The sequence below is a fragment of the Aethalodelphis obliquidens genome, unplaced genomic scaffold (assembly GCF_003676395.1).
Source record: "Aethalodelphis obliquidens isolate GAN/ISIS:26980383/991018 unplaced genomic scaffold, ASM367639v1 scaffold9, whole genome shotgun sequence".
NCBI classification, from domain to species: domain Eukaryota; kingdom Metazoa; phylum Chordata; class Mammalia; order Artiodactyla; family Delphinidae; genus Aethalodelphis; species Aethalodelphis obliquidens.
Genome location: NW_020837953.1, coordinates 47981223 through 48001591, shown reverse-complemented (window position 1 = coordinate 48001591; position 20369 = coordinate 47981223). Strand labels below are relative to the sequence as shown.

Below are 20369 nucleotides of genomic sequence, written 5' to 3'. Positions count from 1 at the left end.
TGGGTCTATCTCTGGGCTTTCTATCCTGTTCCATTGATCGATATTTCTGTTTTATTGCCAGTGCCGTACTATCTTGATTACTGTAGCTTTGTAGTATAGTCTGAAGTCAGGGAGCCTGATTCCTCCAGCTCCGTTTTTCTTTCTCAAGATTGCTTTGGCTATTCGGGGTCTTTTGTGTTTCCATACAAATTGTGAAATTTTTTGTTCTAGTTCTGTGAAAAATGCCGTTGGTAGTTGGATAAGGATTGCATTGAATCTGTAGATTGCTTTGGGTAGTGTAGTCATTTTCACAATGTTGATTCTTCCAGTCAAGACCATGGTATATCTCTCCATCTGTTTGTATCATCTTTAATTTCTTTCATCAGTGTCTTATAGTTTTCTGCATACAGGTCTCTGTCTCATTAGGTAGGTTTATTCCCTGGTATTTTATTCTTTTTGTTGCAGTGGTAAATGGGAGTGTTTGCTTAATTTCATTTTCAGATTTTTCATCATTAGTGTATAGAAAGGCAAGAGATTTCTGTGCATTAATTTTGTATCCTGCTACTTTACCAGATTCATTGATTAGCTCTAGTAGTTTTCCGGTAACATCTTTAGGATTCTCTATGTATAGTATCATGTCATCTGCAAACAGCTTTACTTCTTCTTTTCCTATTTGCATTCCTTTTATTTTTCTTCTCTGATTGCTGTGGCTAAAACTTCCAAAACTATGTTGAATAAGAGTGGTGAGAGTGGGCAACCTTGTTTTGTTCCTGGTCTTAGAGGAAATGGTTTCAGTTTTTCACCACTGAGAATGATGTTGGCTGTGGGTTTGTCATATATGGCCTTTATTATGTTGAGGTAAGTTCCCTCTATGCCTACTTTCTGGAGGGTTTTTTATCATAAATGGGTGTTGTATTTTGTCATAACCTTTTTCTGCATCTATTGAGATGATCATATGCTTTTCCTCCTTCAGTTTGTTAATATGGTTTATCACATTGATTGATTTGCATATATTGAAGAATCCTTGCATTCCTGGAATAAACCCCACTTGATTATGGTGTATGATCCTTTTAATGTGCTGTTGGATTCTGTTTGCTAGTATTTTGTTGAGGATTTTTGCATCTTTGTTCATCAGTGATATTGGCCTGTAGTTTTCTTTCTTTGTGACATCCTTGTCTGGTTTTGGTATCAGGGTGATGGTGGCCTCATAGAATGGGTTTGGGAGTGTTCCTTCCTCCACTATATTTTGGAAGAGTTTGAGAAGGATAGGTGTTAGCTCTTCTGTAAGTGTTTGATAGAATTCGCCTGTGAAGCCATCTGGTCCTGGACTTTTGTTGGAAGATTTTTATTCACAGTCTCAATTTCAGTGCTTGTGATTGGTCTGTTTGTATTTTCTATTTCTTCCTGGTTCAGCCTCGGAAGGTTGTGCTTTTCGAAGAATGTGTCCATTTCTTCCAGGTTGTCCATTTTATTGGCATATAGTTGCTTATAGTAATCTCTCACGATCCTTTGTAATTCTGCTGTGTCAGTTGTTACTTCTCCTTTTTCATTTCTAATTCTATTGATTTGTGTCTTCTCCCTTTTTTTCTTGATGAGTCTGGCTAATGGTTTATCAATTTTGTTTTATTTTCTCAAAGAACCAGCTTTTAGTTTTATTGATCTTTGCTATTGTTTCCTTCATTTCTGATCTGATCTTTATGTTTTCTTTCCTTTTGCTAACTTTGGGTTTTTTTTGTTCTTTCTCTAATTGCTTTAGGTGTAAGGTTAGGTTGTTTATTTGAGATGTTTCTTGTTTCTTGAGGTGGGATTGTATGCTATAAACTTCCCTCTTAGAACTGCTTTTGCTGCATCCCATAGGTTTTGGGTCATTGTGTTTTCATTGTAATTTGTTTCTAGGTACTTTTTGATTTCCTCAGTGATCTCTTGGTTATTTAGTAGTGTATTGTTTAGACTCCATGTGTTTGTATTTTTTTTTTTTTTTTTTGCGGTATGCGGGCTTCTCACTGTTGTGGCCTCTCCTGTTGTGGAGCACAGGCTCCGGACGCTCAGGCTCAGTGGCCATGGCACACGGGCCCAGCCGCTTTGCAGCATGTGGGATCCTCCCGGACCAGGGCACGAACCTGTGTCCCCTGCATTGGCAGGTGGACTCTCAACCACTGCGCCACCAGGGAAGCCCCTGTGTTTGTATTTTTTACGGATTTTTTTTCTGTAATTGATAGCTAGCCTCATAGTGTTGTGGTTGGAAAAGATACTTGATACGATTTCAGTTTTCTTAAATTTACCAGGGCTTGATTTGTGACCCAAGATATGATCTATCATGGAAAATGTTCCATGAACACTTGAGAAGAAAGTGTATTCTGTTGTTTTTGGATGGACTGTCCTATAAATATCAATTAAGTCCATTTTGTTTAATGTATCATTTAAAGCTTGTGTTTCCTTATTTATTTTCATTTTGGATGATCTGTCCATTGGTGAAAGTGGAGTGTTAAAAGTCCCCTACTATGATTGTGTTACTGTCGATTTCCCGTTTTATGGTTGTTAGCATTTGCCTTATGTATTGATGTGCTCCTGTGTTGGGTGCATAAATATTTACAGTTGTTATATCTTCTTCTTGGATTGATCCTTTGATCATTATGTAGTATCCTTCTTTGTCTCTTGTAATAGTCTTTATTTTAAAATCTATTTTGTCTGATATGAGAATTGCTACTCCAGTTTTCTTTTGATTTCCATTTGCATGGAATATCTTTTTCCATCCCCTCACTTGCAGTCTGTATGTGTCCCCAGCTCTGAAGTGGGTCTCTTGTAGACAGCATATATACGGGTATTGTTTTTGTATCCATTCAGCCAGTCTATGTCTTTTGGTTGGAGCATTTAATCCATTTCCATTTAAGGTAATTATCGATATGTATGTTCCTATTCCCATTTTCTTAATTGTTTTGGGTTTGATTTTGTAGGTCTTTTCCTTCTCTTGTGTTTCCTGCCTAGAGAAGTCCCTTTAGCATTTGTTCCAAAGCTGGTTTGGTGGTGCTGAATTCTCTTAACTTTTGCTTGTCTGTTAAGGTTTTAATTTCTCTGTCGAATCTGAATGAGATCCTTGCTGGGTAGAGTAATCTTGGTTGTAGGTTTTTACCCTTTCATCATTTAAAATATGTCCTGCCAGTCCCTTCTGGCTTGCAGAGTTTCTGCTGAAAGATCAGCTCTTAACCTTATGGGGATTCCCTTGTATGTTATTTGTTGCTTTTCCCTTGTTGGTTTTAATATTTTTTCTTTGTATTTAATTTTTGATAGTTTGATTAATATGTGTCTTGACGTATTTCTCCTTGGATTTATCCTGTATGGGACTCTGCGCTTCCTGGACTTGATTGGCTATTTCCTTTCCCATGTTAGGGAAGTTTTCAAGTATAATCTCTTCAAATGTTTTCTCAGACCCTTTCTTTTTCTCTTCTTTTTTTGCGACCCCTATAATTCAAATGTTGGTGTGTTTAATGTTGTCACAGAGGTCTCTGAGACTGTTGTCAATTCTTTTCATTCTTTTTTCTTTATTCTGCTCTGCAGTAGTTATTTCCACTATTTTATCTTCCAGGTCACTTATCCGTTCTTCTGCCTCAGTTATTCTACTATTGATCCCATCTAGAGTATTTTTCATTTCATTTATTGTGTTGTTCATCGTTGCTTGTTTCATCTTTAGTTCTTCTAGGTCCTTGTTAAATGTTTCTTGCATTTTGTCTATTCTATTTCCAAGATTTTGGATCATCTTTACTGTCATTACTCTGAACTCTTTTTCAGGTAGACTGCCTATTTCCTCTTCTTTTGTTTGGTCTGGTGGATTTTTACCTTGCTCCTTCATCTGCTGCATATTTCTCTGTCTTCTCATTTTGCTTAACTGTGTTTGGGGTCTCCTTTTCGCAGGCTGCAGGTTCGTAATTCCCGTTGTTTTTGGTGTCTGCTCCCAGTGGGTAAGTTTGGTTCAGTGGCTTGTATAGGCTTCCTGGTAGAGGGGACTAGTGCCTGTGTTCTGGTGGATGCGGCTGGATCTTGTCTTTCTGGTGGGCAGGGCTGCGTCCAGTGGTGTGTTTTGGGGTGTCTGTGAACCTAGTATGATTTTAGGCAACCTCTCTGCTAATGGGTTGGGTTGTGTTCCTGTCTTGCTAGTTGTTTGGCATGTGGCATCTAGCACTGGAGCTTGTTGGCCGTTGGGTGGAGCTGGGTCTCAGTGTTGAGACGGAGATCTTTGCGAGAGCTCTCACCGATTGATATTACTTGGGGCCAGGCGGCCTCTGGTGGCCCAGTGTCCTGAGTTTGGCTTCTCCCACCTCAGAGGCTCAGGCCTGACACCAGGCAAGAGCACCAAGGTCCTGTCAGCCTGAAGAAAAGGGAGAAAAAAAGAAAGAAAAAAAATAAAAATAAAAACATTATTAAAATGAAAAAATAAATAAGAAATAAAAAAGTAATAATAATAAAAAAAGAAGAGAGCAACCAAACCAATTAACAAATCCAGCAGTTGTAATAAGCGCTAAAAACTATACTAAGATAAACATAAAAATCAGAAATAAGTCAGTCGTGGACAGCAAACCCCAAGTCTACAGTTGCTCCCAAAGTCCACCACCTCAATTTTGGGATGATTCGTTGTCTTTTCAGGTATTCCACAGATGCAGGTACATCAAGTTGATTGTGGAGATTTACTCCGCTTCTCCTGAGGCTGCTGGGAGAGATTCCCCTTCTCTTCTTTGTTAGCACAGCTCCTGGCGTTCAGCTTTGGGTTTGGCCCCTCTTCTGCATGTAGGTCACCCTCTGGCGTCTGTTCCCATCCAGACAGGATGGGGTTAAAGCAGAGGCTGATTAGGGGGCTCTGGCTCATTCAGGTTGTGGGGAGGAAGGGGTATGGTAGTTATAATTGGAATGTGGGGCAAGCCTGCGGCGGCAGAGGCCAGCATGATGTTGCACCAGCCTGAGGTGCGTCGTGTGTTCCCCCCGGGAAGTGTCCCTGGATCTCGGGACCCTGGCAGTGGCGGGCCGCACAGGCTCCCGGGAGGGGAGGTGTGGCTAGTGACCTGTGCTTGCACACAGCCTTCTTTCTTTCTTTATTTATGTTTTTGCGGTATGCGGGCCTCTCACTGTTGTGGCCTCTCCCATTGCGGAGCACAGGCTCCGGACACGCAGGCTCAACGGCCATGGCTCACGGGCCCATCCGCTCCGCGGCGTGTGGGATCTTCCTGGACAGGGCACGAAACCCGTGTCCCCTGCATCGGCAGGCGGACTCTCAACCACTGCGCCACCAGGGAAGCCCCACACAGCCTTCTTGGTGGCGGCAGCAGCAGCCTTAGTGTTTCATGCCCGTCTCTGGTGTCTGATAGCCGTGGCTCGCGCCCGTCTCTGGAGCTCATTTAGGTGGTGCTCTGAATCCCCTCTCCTCATGCACCCCGAAACAATGGTCTCTTGCCTCTTAGGCAGTTCCAGACTTTTTCCCAGACTCCCTCCCGGCTAGCTGTGGCACACTAGCCTGCTTCAGGCTGTGTTCACGCAGCCAACCCCAGTCCTCTGCCCGGAATCTGACCTCCGAAGCCCGAGCCTCAGCTCCCAGCCCTCACCCGCCCCAGCGGGTGAGTAGACAAGCCTCTTGGGTTGGTGAGTGCTGGTCGGCACCGATCCTCCGTTTGGGAATCTCTGTGCTTTGCCCCCTGCACCCCTACTGCTGCATTCTCCTCCATGGCTCTGAAGCTTCCTCCCTGCCCACTCCCCGTCTCCATCAGTGAAGGGGCTTCCTAGTGTGTGGAAACTTTTCCTCCTTCACAGCTCCCTCCCAGAGGTACAGGTCCTGTCCCTTTTCTTTTGTCTCTGTGTTTTCTTTTGCCCTACCCAGGTACGTGGGGATTTTCTTGCCTTTTGGGAAGTCTGACGTATTCTGCCAGTGTTCAGTAGGTGTTCTGTAGGAGTTGTTCCACATGTAGTTGTATTTTTGATGTATTTGTGGAGAGGAAGGTGATCTCCATGTCGTACTCCTCCGTCATCTTGAAGATCCCCCCAGGTTGACTTTTTTAATTTTTGAAATGTGGGCTGGGAGTGTCCTAGGCACGTGAGAAATGTTATGTGCATGTTGTATATATGTATGTCTGTGCATGTTCCGTGTATGTGGGTAAGGATGAGGTGTGGTGGTAAGAGCTCTCTTGGTGGGAGCTGTACTCCCACATGAGTGTGCACAGCTGAGTGGGCAGCACTAAGCTGGTAAGAGTCTGTTTGCTGGATCCGGCAGCCTCCCTTCTGCTGTTCAGTCCATTGCCAGCACCCTGTGTCTCCGGGAGAATCATTCTTTATTTTTGTAGGATGGTTTGGAGGATTCCATGAGTTAACAGGGGCAACACGTAACGTAATATTTATAAAACATTAGTTCACTTGCCCATGGTTGGTAGTATATAAATGTTAAATAAGACACCAAAAGCACTAACTTTATATAAAGTAAAAGGTTGATATGTTGGATTACATTAAAATAACTTCTGTTTATCAAAAGATGGTATTATGTGAATGAAAAGTCAAGTCAAAGTGTGGGATTGGCCAACAGAATGTAATATAATCAGAATATTTTGAGAAGTCCTGCAAGTTAGTAAGAAAGAGACAGACAAGCCCAATAGGAAAATGGGCAAGGGACTTGAACAGGCACTTCACAGACGGTCAGGAAACATGGGAAAAGGTGCTTCACCTCATCAGTCATCAGACAGACGTAGAATAAACCACAGTGAGATGCCATCACACACCCAGATGACTGCATTCAAAAAGACAATGTCAGGTGCTGGCAGGGAACAGAGCAGTGGGGGCTTTCACGCACTGCTGACGGTCATCTGCATCAGTGCTGGAAATCTAGAATTATCTAGAATTGTCTGCACTGTGTGTCTCAGCAGTTCCTCTCCTGATGTATGTTCCCAACAGAAGTATGTGCATATACGTTCCAAAGACATGTGCAAGAATGTCCTCAGGAGTGTGATTCCAAATTCCTCAAAACTAGAACTGCCCGAATGCTCACAACAACAGAATGGAAAAATTAATTGTGATATATTCATGTACTGTAACCTGGACAGCCACGAAAATGAATGAACTGATGGTATATTCAAGAAACGAATAACTCTCACAAGCATAGTATGGCATGAAAGAAACCAGACTCTCAAATTTATTTATTATATGATTCTGGATACAAGTTCAGAACAGTTCAAAGCCAGGAAAAATAATTTATGGTTGTAGTCAGGAGTAGTTACTTTGGGGAGTAGGGAGACTGTATTAGTGGAGCTTCTGGGGTGCTGGTAAGGTTCTGTTTCTTAAATTTGGGTGTGATACATGTACAGAGACACAGGTACACTTATGACATGTGCTCTTTTTGTATGTTACATTTCAGTAAAAAGTTCATTGAAATGGTATATGGTATAAAATAGTTTGTTAAAGTGCAGTGAGAAGTGAGCAAGGAACAGCTGTGTGCAGCAGCATGGAGGAATCTCACAAAATACAGTGTTTGATTCTGTGTTTACGAAGTTCGAAAAGAGTCAATGCTGAGCTATTGTTTAGAGAAACAAGTAGCTGGTGTGTATCAGGATTCAGTCAGGGAAGCAGAACCACTGGGAGTATTATGGAATAAGGGATTTATTTATTACAGAAGTAAGTCTGTACATAATCCTGGGAGAAGGTGAAAAAATAGAGCCCAGAGGAGGAATTAGAAGGTCAGAGAAGGGTCATGAACCACCTCCTGAAACACTGGGGTGGGTGGCCCAGGCAGCCTGCCGGGGTCTGGGAGACTTCTGGGAGGACAGGCTATCCTTTCATGTGTTTGCTGCCCAGCTTCTAGTGTTAGGGGAACTAAAGCTAGTGTCCAAAGAGGAAACATGTGGATGAGCTGGAACTCTCTGGCACCTCAGTTTCTGTTACCACCTCTAACCGTGCAGGCATTCAGAGAGTGGAGGCTGTTCTGTTCCACCTTTTAAATCTTGGGCAGACTCAGGGAAGGGGATCCTGGGAAATTCCAACTTAACCACATCGATGGAGATAAAAACTGCTGCAGTGATGGTCGCACAACTCTGTGAATATCCTAAAAGTACTCTTTATGGTATGTGAATTATATCTCAATAAAGCTGTTATTTAAAGAAAATTGCCACAGGTTGTGAAAACTCTAAAGAAAAGCAAGGAAATAATTGGTACAAAAGTCAGGGTAGTGCTTACCTGTGGGAGAGAGGAGGTGTTGTGAAAAGCAGTTTTGGGGTGTTAAAAACTTCCCCCTTGTAGGTGGGGGGGGGCGTTCCACAAGTGTTTGCTTTATTATTATACAGTCTTGTGTAAACACATATTGCAGAACACACAGAAGACATGAATTCACAGTCTAGTGTGGTAGGCGGAGAAATCAGTGCCGTTTATAAGGTTATGGGGGTACCGTATGCTGTAGTCTTCGTTTTCTAGTTTTTTAATGACTGGAAGATGTTAACATGGCTGATTGAAATGCTCCTTCTTGAGATCTGGAAGTTTCAGTAGTCATGGCTTCCTATCAGTTTGTATCCATGTCACTCTGAACTGGAGGGTAGTACCTGTGGTCTGTTTTTTAACAAGGTCTTCACGTCTCCTGACAGGTCTGTGAGTGTTTTGAAAACAGGTTAATGGGATATTTCTGTCATTTTTCACTGTATATATTTGATTTTAAAATTTGAACTAAGATTTCTTTGTGCTTAAAAGTACATTTTACAAATTTATTAAAACTTTCATATCAAATCCTTTTTGATAATCTGAGAAATCAAAACATTCTTTTCATCTAACTTATTGGAAAATGCCTTTATCTACTCTCCATTTACATGGAGCCACTTTTCTTTTGAATGTTTGTTGTGGCTCTTTTATTCTCTTTGTAATGAGGAAGGAATTGCCCAAATAAAGAAAGATATGCAGCTGTCCTGCCTGGGGCTGTAGTTGTACCATAGTTAGGAAATAGATGTGAAGGTTTTTACAAAAGTTCAAAAACAAAGTGTCTTGTACCATTTGTACGCAAAGACTAGAAAAATCTTTGCTCTAGTTATGTAGACTTTTAGCTTCTTTTTTTGGTGTAGAACTGTATCTATCTATCTCATGTTTTTTGAATGAGATGACTTAACTCCTTAACTAACAGGAGCCCTTGAACAAGTGATTTTTACACGGGTTAAATTTATAATACAGAGCCTCATTAGTATTACTTAGAGTGCTTCTAAGCTATTTGTAAAACTTCAGAGATACATTTGTTACCTGATGAGATTACAATTTGAGTCAAATGTCACTCTTCATAGTTTTCCATTAAGAAATATATTTTTGATAATTTTTATAAACCAGTTTGTTAAGTAAGCATCACGTCTGTTAATCTTCTTATTCAGTGAGCATTTTGAGTGCCTACTGTGTGCCCAAGCCCTGAGGTAAGCCGGGCCATTCAGAGGTGAATAAGAGGGTGTCACAGTCATATGGGGAAGACACATAAAAAATAATTGCAAAGTGGTGTGATAAGGGATAAAATGGAATTGTGAGGTATGTATGTACAAGATAAATTTGAGGCCTATAAGTGGTGGATGTTTTATAAAGTATGACACTAAGACTGTATTTTGAAGATGATTATGAGTTTGCTGGACAAAGAATCAGCAAGAAAACTTTCCTGGCTGAAGGAACCACATGAGCAAAGGATTGGAAGAAGGCAGTAGTTTGGCTTGCTTGAGTAATTAGGTATGGCTGGGTCAGGGTTTAAGGAGAGAGATAGATGAATTAAGGTTAGTGAGGTAGGCAACAACCAGCTCACAGAAAGCCTTGTATGCCGTGCTGGGTTTACATTTTTACCTTACAAGTAGTCAGGATCACTTGAAAGATTTTAATCAGAAAAGTAGAATGATCAGATTTTCATTTTACACAGTCACTCTGTGGGCCGTTTAGAGAATGGTTTGGAGGGAAGTTGGGAATTGGGGAGGAATCCATACCAGAGATAATTAAGACCTATTTTAATGCAGCGGCAGTAGAGAAGGATCTGACCAGAGACCTAGAATCAGTAGGACATATCATGACCTCTAAGATGTGATGGCAAAGGAGAGGAGGAACTACTGAGATTCTGGCTTGGATGTTGGTGGTATGTAGATAATGAAATACAGAAAGAAAAGTAGGTTTGAGGAGGCACTGAAATTATATTTGTATAGTGTGTCTTAGAGAGTGCATGTGGAACATGTAGGAAGAGATCTTAGAGGGTAGTTGGATATAGATCTGGGAAGTCAAGAGAGAGCTGGAAGAAACTGACAGTACAGGTGAACAAGGAGAGTAGGGAGAATGAGAGAAGAGAAAGGTTCTAGTAATGAACGGTTTCCATCATCTTCTCTGGAGCATGAGACTGAATAAGGGAAATGGGAAGAAAATTAAGCTTGTAAAGGAGACTCAGAAGGACTAGTTGAAGAGGAATAGAGCTGAGGGGTTACAGAAACCAAGGGAAGTTGGAGTAGCAAGGAGAATGAACAAAAGGGTCAGCAGTGCCAGATAGCAAAGTAAAATTATACAAATATCAAGAAAGTAGTTTTTGATTTATAAGAGATTTATACACTATTTAGAGGAGGAAATAGAGAGTTAATTACTTAAATGAATTTGGGACAGTTGGCTTACCAATTAAAAAGTTAAGTCTGTCTCATACCTTATACCAAAATAAGTCTAAAGAAGTAAATGTAAAAAGTGGAAATGATAATACACTAGAAGAAAATATGAGTCTGTATTTACATAATGTTCAGTGTTCTTATCATGACATCAGAATTAGAAAGGAGAAGATGGATAAACTGGACTACATATAAACTCACCATTTCTATGTGCTAAAAATACCGTAAAATTAAAATGTAAATGGGAAACTAGGAGAAGTATTTGTCACATATTTGACAGAGGTTTAATATCCTTAATATATAAAAGATCTATCAGTAAAATGAATGACTGGAGATTTCTGGTTAAGCTGTGATGAGTAACAGGTTAAGCAGTTACTCATCGAAGATGTATTTATCTACCTTCCAAAATTTTGGTAAAATGACAGAAAAGAATCACAAAATATAAACCCACAAAGATAGAAAATATGGGAGTGGGGAAATTTTTGCTAATGGTAGACAGAGTGGTTGGGCCCTCTTTCCTGCAAGTAGAAAAGCTGGACAAAATTTAAAACAAAATTTGTGTGAAGGTAATAGAGGTAACAAAACAGTGAAGATTTGTGGACTTGAGATCTGGGGAAGTAAGGAAGCTCATAGATGCAAGACCAGATTTGCATCCACTTTTGCCCTGGAGGATCGATCTGCTGATTCAAGAAGAAGCAAGCAAATGAGAAGTTGGAAAGCTGAGGAGATTTTGATAGATTTAAGGAACTGGAGAGCGGGGGACAAAATTTGGAGTTTGGTATAAGTCAGGGAGGAAGGGGCCCTGGAAAACTCCTTAGGCTTTGAGTCCCAAAGGCCTGTATCCTGGGAACAGTGATCTCTGAGAAGTACTGAAGTTGAATTTCAGATCCCCTCGGTCCTTGATTAGATCAAGGTGATCTTGACAGCACCAAATGTGAATTTTTTCTGGAAGAAGATAACATCACCCAGAGCCTCAAATGATCTCTAGATTTATTTACAGTGTCTGGTACTTACCCACTAGATGAGAATTTAGGACAATTTGACAGAAAATTAAGAGGAACAGCAGACTATGCCAATGGATTGTCAGCGATCCAGATAATAGAGTAATTAAATACCATCACATAGTATGTTATATGTTTAAAGAAATAAAAGATAAGATTAAGAATCGGGGAACTAGAACTTAAAAAAAAAAAAGAACAAAACGTAAATTCTAGAATTGAAGGTCTATAACTGAATTAATTGAGATTAAGATCTCAATGGTTGGGTTTAACAGTAGATTTGTATAGTAATAAATTGAAAATAAATATTCAGAATGATAAAATATGGAGAGAAAAATGATGGGAAATACATAAAAGATTCTAAGAGACATGGGATTCAGTGAAAATATTTAACAATGTGTAATTGAAATCTGAGTAGGAAAGGAAGGAGGAATAGTACAGAAGCAATACTTGTAGAGATAATGGCTGAGAATTCTCTATAACAGACAAGCCTCTCAAATCAAGAAATACTGTAGACCCTGCACCAGATAAATTCAAATAAAATTTCACTGAAACATAAGATTGCTGAAAACCAAAGATAATGAGAGAATCTTAAATACCTAGAGAAAAATTACGTATTACATTCAGAAGAGCAGTAAGGCTGACAGCTGATTTCTCAACACAAGCAACAGAAGTCAGAAGACAATGGAACAGTATTTTCAAAATGTAAACAGTATTTTCAAGAAGGTAAACTGCCAGACTGGAATTCTATACCCAGCAAAACATCCTGCAAAAGGGAAGGCAAAAATATCATCCTTTTAGATCAACAAAATGGAAAAAATTAATATACACCAGGCCTGCACTAAAGGGGAGTACTAATAAAGATTCTTCTTTGGGCAGAAGGGAAATGATCCTGGCTGGCAGCTTTAAGATGTAGGAAAAGGTGAAGACCAAAGAGAGGGTAAATGCAAATGAATGTTGATATATGAAACAATAATAATGTCTTGTGTGGTTTAAAATATGTATGGAATTAAAAATTTTAATAATAGCATATGAGTTGTGGGGATGTAAATAGGGTTAGTATCCTGTGGTCTTTGCATTGTCCAGGAAGTAGTAAAATTATTAATCTACTTGAGACTTTGATAAGTCAAGGACGCATATTGTAATCTCTAGGATATTCATTAAAAGAACATTAAAAGAATATATACCTACTAGCTAATGGAGAGGAAATATAGAGGAGGAGGAGGAGGAGGAGGAGGAGTAATAGTAGTAGTAGTAGCCCAAGGAAACTTGATTAATCCAAAAGAAGACAGAAAAGGAACATAGAGTTTGTGGGAATAATAGGAAGCAAACGGTAGGATGATAGATTTACACTCAGGATATCAGTAATTATATTATTATTTATTTATTTTTTAAAATATGGAACGCTTCACGAACTTGCGTGTCATCCTTGCGCAGGAGCCATGCTAATCTTCTCTGTATTGTTCCAATTTCAGTATATGTGCCGCCGAAGCGAGCACAGTAATTATATGGTTGATAAATAAAAATGAACTAAAAATTTCAATTAAAAGACAAAGATTGAGAGATTAAAAAAAATGGTGGATCACAACTCTGTCCTGCTTGCAAGGATGCATAAAAGTGGAAGGAAAGTAAAATGCTAGAAAAAGACATATCACTCAAACACTAACCGAAAGAAAACTGGTGTACCTATGTTAATAAAGTGGAATTTAGGGCAGAAAAGCATTATTAGAGATAAAGAGAGACATTTCATAATGATAAAATACTCAGTTCAATAGTTCTACATCTGTACGTGCCTAAAAACATGGCCTCAAAATACAGAAAGGAAAAATTGGCAAAACTAACAAAGAATAGACACATCCACAATCATAGTGGGAAGTCTTAATACACTTAATTAACTGATTGAATAAACAAAGAATCACTTGATGATCTCAATAACACACCTAACAGTCTTGACCTAATTGAGGCCACAGTGGGTTTGCCAGTAGATTAGATACAGTAGGAGAGACCTAGGAGATTGAAAATAACAAATATTGAAAATGAAATACAGAATAAAATGAAATATGAAATAAATAGGACACTGCACCCAATAACTATTATACATGCTTTTTATATACACATGGAACATTTATAAAAATTGCTGATCTATAAAGCAAGTGTTGACAGATTTCAAAAGATTTAAATCAGAGCATCAGACTTATTACAAAGATAGGTTTACTATTTGAAAAATCAATCAGTAGAAATCACTGAGTTAATAGGGTAAAGCAGAAAAATAATGTGATAATGTCAATCAATGTAAAAATTGCCTTTGGTAAAATTCAGCATCTGTTCAAAACGAAATCCCTTAAGACATTATGAGTAAAAGGTAAATTCCTTAATTTGATAGAGATTACTTAGAAAAATCCTATAGCAGACATCATGTTTAATGGTGAAGTGTTGAAAGTTTTCCTCCTGAGACTGGGAATAGAAATAAGTTATTTTCGGGCTTCCCTGGTGGCACAGTGGTTGAGAGTCCGCCTGCCGATGCAGGGGACACGGGTTCGTGCCCTGGTTTGGGAAGGTCCCACATGCTGCGGAGCGGCTGGGCCTGTGAGCCGTGGCTGCTGAGCCTGCACGTCCGGAGCCTGTGCTCCGCAACGGGAAAGGCCACAGCAGTGAGAGCCCTGTGTACCACAAAAAAAAAAAAAAAAAAGTTATTTTCACCATTACCACTACTTTATTATTTTATTTAGAGACCCTACCTAGTTCAATATGACAAGAAAAATAAAAGGTACAAGGATCAGAAAGGAATGAATATAACTGTTTTTGTAGATGACATGATTGTGTATGTAGAAAAAAAAATCTCCTTGTAACTTATTGTAATTAATAAATAAGGTTGCAAGATTCAAAGTAACTCTGGACACAATTGCAGTTTTGTGTATCAACAACAAATAGAAAGTGAAATAAAAATATCGTTTGTAGTAACATACACAGTCAGATTTTTCAGAATAAATGTAAAGAAATGTAAGGCATCTATACAGGGAAAAAATAAACACTGAGAGAAGTTAAAGGTCTAAATCAATAGATGGATATACCATGTTAATGGATTAGAAGAATCAGTGTTGTAAGATGCTGATTCTTCCCAAATTCAACTATGCCTTCAGTATAGTACTAATCAGAATGCCAGCAGATGTTTTCTTGATGGACTTGACAAACTGATGTTAACATAGGAGTGCAGACAGCAGGGATGGCCAAAATAATTTTGAAGAACAACAAACTGAGCAGACTTACTATACTGGGTAGCAAGACTTACTGTAAAGCTATAGTCATTAAAATAATATGGTTTTAGTAAAAGGCTAGACAAGTTGACCAACCAAGCAAAATAGTCCAGACACAGATCCATTCGTATCTGGACACCTGATTTATCGCACAGGAGGCTCTGCAGGATGGCAGAGAAAGAACAGTCTTTTCAATAAATGTGTTTAGTTAGTTAGATACTCATGTAGGGAAGGGGAAAGAAATGCGACCCTTACACTACACACATTAATTCCAAATCTGTATCAGTCTGGATCAAAGCAGGAGAAAAAAAAAAAGAGTAAATTGAAGGAAAAAGTTTAATATGAACATTTTATGTTTTTGCGGTACGCGGGCCTCTCACTGTTGTGGCCTCTCCCGTTGTGGAGCACAGGCTCTGGACGCGCAGGCTCAGCAGCCATGGCTCAGGGGCCCAGGCGCTCCGCGGCATGTGGGATCTTCCTGGACCGGGGCACGAACCCTCGTCCCCTGCATCGGCAGGCAGACTCTCAACCACTGCGCTACCAGGGAAGCCCTAATATGAACATTTAAAATCGGGTTGTTTGTTCTTTTGATGTTGAGTTGTATGAGCTGTTTATATATTTGGGGTATTAATCCCTTATCAGTCATATTACTTGCAAATATTTTTTCCCACTCAGTAGGTTGTCTTTTCGTTTTGCTGATATAAAACATAATTTTTAAAGAAATGAACATTTTTCACCATAACAGGGAATGGAAGTAATGAGGGATAGGCTCATAAAAAGTGAAGAGAACTCTAAAGGATATAAGCTGCATCCTCTAGAGCTGAGGTAGAGCCCCCAAGGAAGAGTCCCACCCTGCCCAGGGCTGACACCCAGGCCTCGTCCCCAGGGCAGGCTGTGATGTGAGGCTTACTGCAAGGCGGAGAAGTCGTGGTGGTGTCACACTGGTGGAACTTGATGGAAAGCCGCCCTCTGGAACTTGCCATAAGCCACTCTCCTGTGCGGGAGGAAGGTGCCTCGTGGGGAGACGTCTCACTGGAGGCGCCCTGGGGGAAGCTGCGGGGGGGTGCTGGGCTGTGTGTGTTGCCGTCTCCAGAGGCCTGGGAGGCGGCCCGCACGGCAGGAGCTGAGCGAAGGGGATGCTGCACATGTGGGTGAAGACGCCTGGGCTGTAGGAGGATGCTGTGGAGGAACACACCTAAGTAAGATCATCCGGAAGGAAGGCTCTGTGTAACAGGATGTCAAGGTGGTAGCAGTTTTTTTTTTTTTTTTCCTCTCCTCAGGAATAGGATTATGGTGTCCCTAACCCCTGTATTCGTTCAGCATTTATTTAATAAATGTTAAACATTCTCTCTGTGCCAGACAGCGTATTTGTCACCAGATACATAAGAGAGGACAAAATAGACGTTGAACTTGCTTTTGCCGAGTCTGTGGTCTAGTAGGACAGCCAGCCATTCAGTTGGTCAGTTGAGCTCCTTTTTTCAGACACTGTTCCAGTCCCTGGGGACGTATAGCGTGGTCATCAAGACACAGTTTGCCTTTAAAGGGAAACAGCCATTAAGCAGATAATTGTAAGAATAAGTATGTATTTACAAAATGAAGGTTGTGAAAGGTTGTTCAAGAGCAGAGGACCTAATATAGATCAGAAACCAGGGAAAGACTCCCAGGAAGTGAACTTCTTGTGACGGGAGGGATGGGAGGGTTAGAGAGATCAGTGGTCAGGGAGGGGAGTGTTGTGGACAGAGGCAGGCTTGCGGGAAGGCTCTCCGGGGTGAAGAGGCTGGCACGTCTGAAGGAGTGGGAGAGGCAGGGTGGCTGGAGGGCAGGGTGCGCTGAGGGTGGCAGAGGGCAGACAACAGCGGCTCTGTGCCTTTGCCTCCGAGAGGAGCCGGGCTGGAGGCTGGGCCGGCGTCTAGAGCAGGTTGGTAGGTGTGAGCGACCTGTGCTGGGAGGGAGAGACCACAGAGAGGAGAGGAGGCCATCATTAACCCAACAAATACACGAGTGTCTCTGTGCCAGGCAGTTTCTAAACTCCTGGAATAGAAAAAACAAAAAAAAGCCTGTCTGCAGGGAGCTTAATTTCTAAAGGGGAGGATAAAAATAAAATGAGTTGCCAAGTGCATTGTAGGAAAAAAAGTCTATTTACCCACTTCAGATGCCAGTCGCAAGTCCAGGTTGTCACCTGTGCTGCTGACCGGAGGTTCCATGACCCCCTCCCTCAGGTTCAATTAATTTGCTAGAGTCACTCACAGAACTCAGGGAAGTACTTACTTACTACCACTTTATTAAAGGGCACAGATGAACACCCAGACGAAGAGATACATAGGCCGAGGTCTTGGGAGGGTCCTGAGTGCAGGAGTGTCTGTCCCTGTGGAGTTGGGGTGTGTCACTCTCCCAGTGTGGATGTGTTCACATCCACAATCTGGAAGCTTTCTGAATCCGGTGCTATTGGGGCTTTATGGAGGCTTCCTCTTGATCAATTATTAATTCCCTTTCCAGCCTCCCTCCCTCTCTGAAGAATGGGGGGCGGGGCTGAAAATTCCAAGCTTCTTTTTGTGGCTTGGTCTTTCTGGCGACCAGCCCCCACCCAGAGCCATCCTGGAGGGCCCCCTCTCCTGCCTCCACCCCCCCCCACAACAGGTGGCCTCACTAGAACAAAAGATGCTCTTAGTGCTTTTATCACTTTGAATTTACAAGGGTTCCAGGAGCCCTGTGTCAGGGACAGGTCAAAGACCAAATATGGGAACAAAAGATGTTCTTAACACTTAGGAAATTACCAGGGTTTTAGGAGTTCTCTGCCAGGAACTGGGCCCAGAGACTAGTATATACTTACTATTATCCCACACTGAGGGACCCAAAGGAGATTAGTTGTAGATGAAGATTTATTGTAGGGAAGGTCTGCATGTTGTAGGGATATTAGTACTGATATCCCCAATTCAAATTGCAATTATATTTTCTTTGAAAGGATTTAATTATCCAATTATATTTGGAATTCTTTGAGTTAGCTTTGTTTCATGGCATTAGTTTTGTCCACTCTTTGTTTCTCAGTTGTATTAATATAATTTACAGATCTACTCATCCTTCCAGGCATTACCCAATTGAGAGGTGACTGTTTTTAGTAATTTTAAAATCAAATCAAATTGGAATTATATATTGATTTATATATTGAAGTTCTTTTCCAGCCTGTCTTGCTTTAAGCATTATACTGCCTTAAAGTGGTGTGTGTCTGTATGTGTATGTATATGTGTGTACATGTGTGTGTATGTATGTGTGGAGTGTGTGTGTATGGTATGTGTGTGTGTCACTCCCCTCCGCGGGCCCCCCCCCCCCCCCCCCAAGGAATCACAGATACCTCTTCTCTGTTTTTCTCCCAATGCCAAAATCTGTTGTGGTCATCTTGCATGCCAGTGCATATGTGTGGAGGTGGATGTACATAACTTGCAGAGCATGGAGTTTCTATAAAAATTGTTAACCAGTCCCTTATTGCTTACCCAGTATTCTGCACACCTCTCCAGTTATTTTCTTAGGGCCTGCCGACATAGCTGCTCACCAAAGAGCACAAGCACTTGCCATATTCCCTCTAGAGAGGCACTGATCTGTACTCTCGGTAGCTGAATATGAGAATGTTCGGCTCCCTAAACTCTAACCAACACTAGGGATTATCAGTTTTTTAAATCTTTCTTAGTCCAGTGGGTGAAAAAACTATGTCTTTTTAAAAAATTTTTTTTTGCGGTATGTGGGCCTCTCACTGTTGTGGCCTCTCCCGTTGTGGAGCACAGGCTCCGGACGCGCAGGCTCAGCGGCCATGGCTCACGGGCCCAGCCGCTTTGCGGCATGTGGGATGTTCCCGGACCGGGGCACGAACCTGCGTCCCCTGCATCGGCAGGCGGACTCTCAACCACTGCACCACCAGGGAAGCCCTATGTCTTCTTTTAATTTGCATTTCTTTGTGTGCTCCTGAGATTTAACATGTTTTGGCCACGTGTGTTACTTTTTTGAGTTGTCTGTTCATTCTTTTGTTCTTTTTTCTCGTAGATTCTTCACCCTTTTTATTTCTGATTTCTATGTGTTTTTCTTAAAAAAGTGTGTATGTATAATTTTTTCCTGGCTAGAAACCTATATTTCAGTCTTTTTTATTTTTTAAACAGTTCTTTTTTTTAGATGTTGGAGGTAGGAGTTTATTAATTAATTAATTAATTTTTGCTGTGTTGGGTCTTCGTTTCTGTGCAAGGGCTTTCTCTAGTTGTGGCAAGCGGGGGCCACTCTTCATCGCGGTGCGCGGGCCTCTCACTATTGCGGCCTCTCTTGTTGCAGAGCACAGGCTCTAGAGCGCAGGTTCAGTACTTGTGGCTCACGGGCCTAGTTGCTCCGTGGCATGTGGGATCCTCCCAGACCAGGGCTCGAACCCGCGTCCCCTGCATTAGCAGGCAGATTCTCAACCACTGCGCCACCAGGGAAGCCCTATATTTCAGTCTTAATTGTCTTCGTTGCGTCCTCACGCCAGTCCTGTGAGTCACGCCTTCAAACTTTGACTCTTTCTGGCCTTGACAGCATACCTAGGAAAGGTTTCCTTACCCCAGTTATTAATTATTCTCCCTGGATTTTCTTCTTTGTTTTGAATTTTTATCCTTAGATGTTTAATACACATAGACATTTTGTATATATTGGCAGAGTGAGGTAGAGCTTCTTATTTCTTTTTTCTCCCCAAATAGATGCTTATTATTGAATCATTGATCCTTTCCTACTGATTTGAAATGTTGCCTTTACCTTGTGCTAAATTTCCACAAATACACGGTTTTGTATCTGGATGCTCTCTGTTCATTGATCTGCTTATCTTATGCTTGCATCAAGTATCACATTGTTCTTTCCTTTTTCTTTTTTTGTCCCTTACACATTGATTTAGTTTTTGTTGATCTGACTTAGTGTGAAGAGAAAATTGTTGCTCCTATTCTATCCTTAAAAATCTAGCAGAAGTGAGGTTTGGCTTTGTAGTAGAGGTTCATTTGTTTCTCTAAGTTTAGGTGACAATCTTTCTTTCTTTTTTTTTTCCTTTTGGCAGCAGAAGTTGTGGGTTGATGAAGAAAACTAATTTAAAGCAGCTTTTCTTGCCACTGAAAATAGAATTGAAATAATCTGTAATTTTCATTTCTTTAGCCATTGTTTCTCAGCTTTTCTCACATCTTAGAACACATCAAAAATAAAAGTATTTATAAGGCATATGGGATTAATGGATGAGTACTCTTGAGATCAGAGACCACTGGTCCGGGGTCTGGGTGGCCCAGGCCCCCTTGCAGAGCATGAGGGGATCAACATCTGTGACTTGTGTGTGTTGTGACACACATCATTAGGGACGTGTTTGGAAAGTGCTGATCTAGGTTAAAGTATCCAGCTTCAAATATTTTTCATTGTAAATCATCATAGCTTGATATGAATTTAACATTCTGAGACTCAGACTCCTTTTTAAAAAGTTTTAATTGTGCTAAGATGTATATAACGTAAAATTTACCATCTTAACTATTTTAAAGTATACAGTTCCT

General features: G+C 40.9%; 1 protein-coding gene and 1 non-coding gene across 8 annotated transcripts in view; one reads left to right on the top strand and one right to left on the bottom strand.

Moving 5' to 3' along the window:
• The window catches only part of CAMTA1 (calmodulin binding transcription activator 1), an 894875-nt gene that overhangs the window by 58527 nt on the left and 815979 nt on the right, over nt 1-20369 (top strand). The window lies entirely within an intron of this gene.
• LOC113622482 (U6 spliceosomal RNA) lies at nt 12974-13080 on the bottom strand. The gene has a single exon (XR_003433528.1). It is a non-coding gene; the product is annotated as a U6 spliceosomal RNA (small nuclear RNA).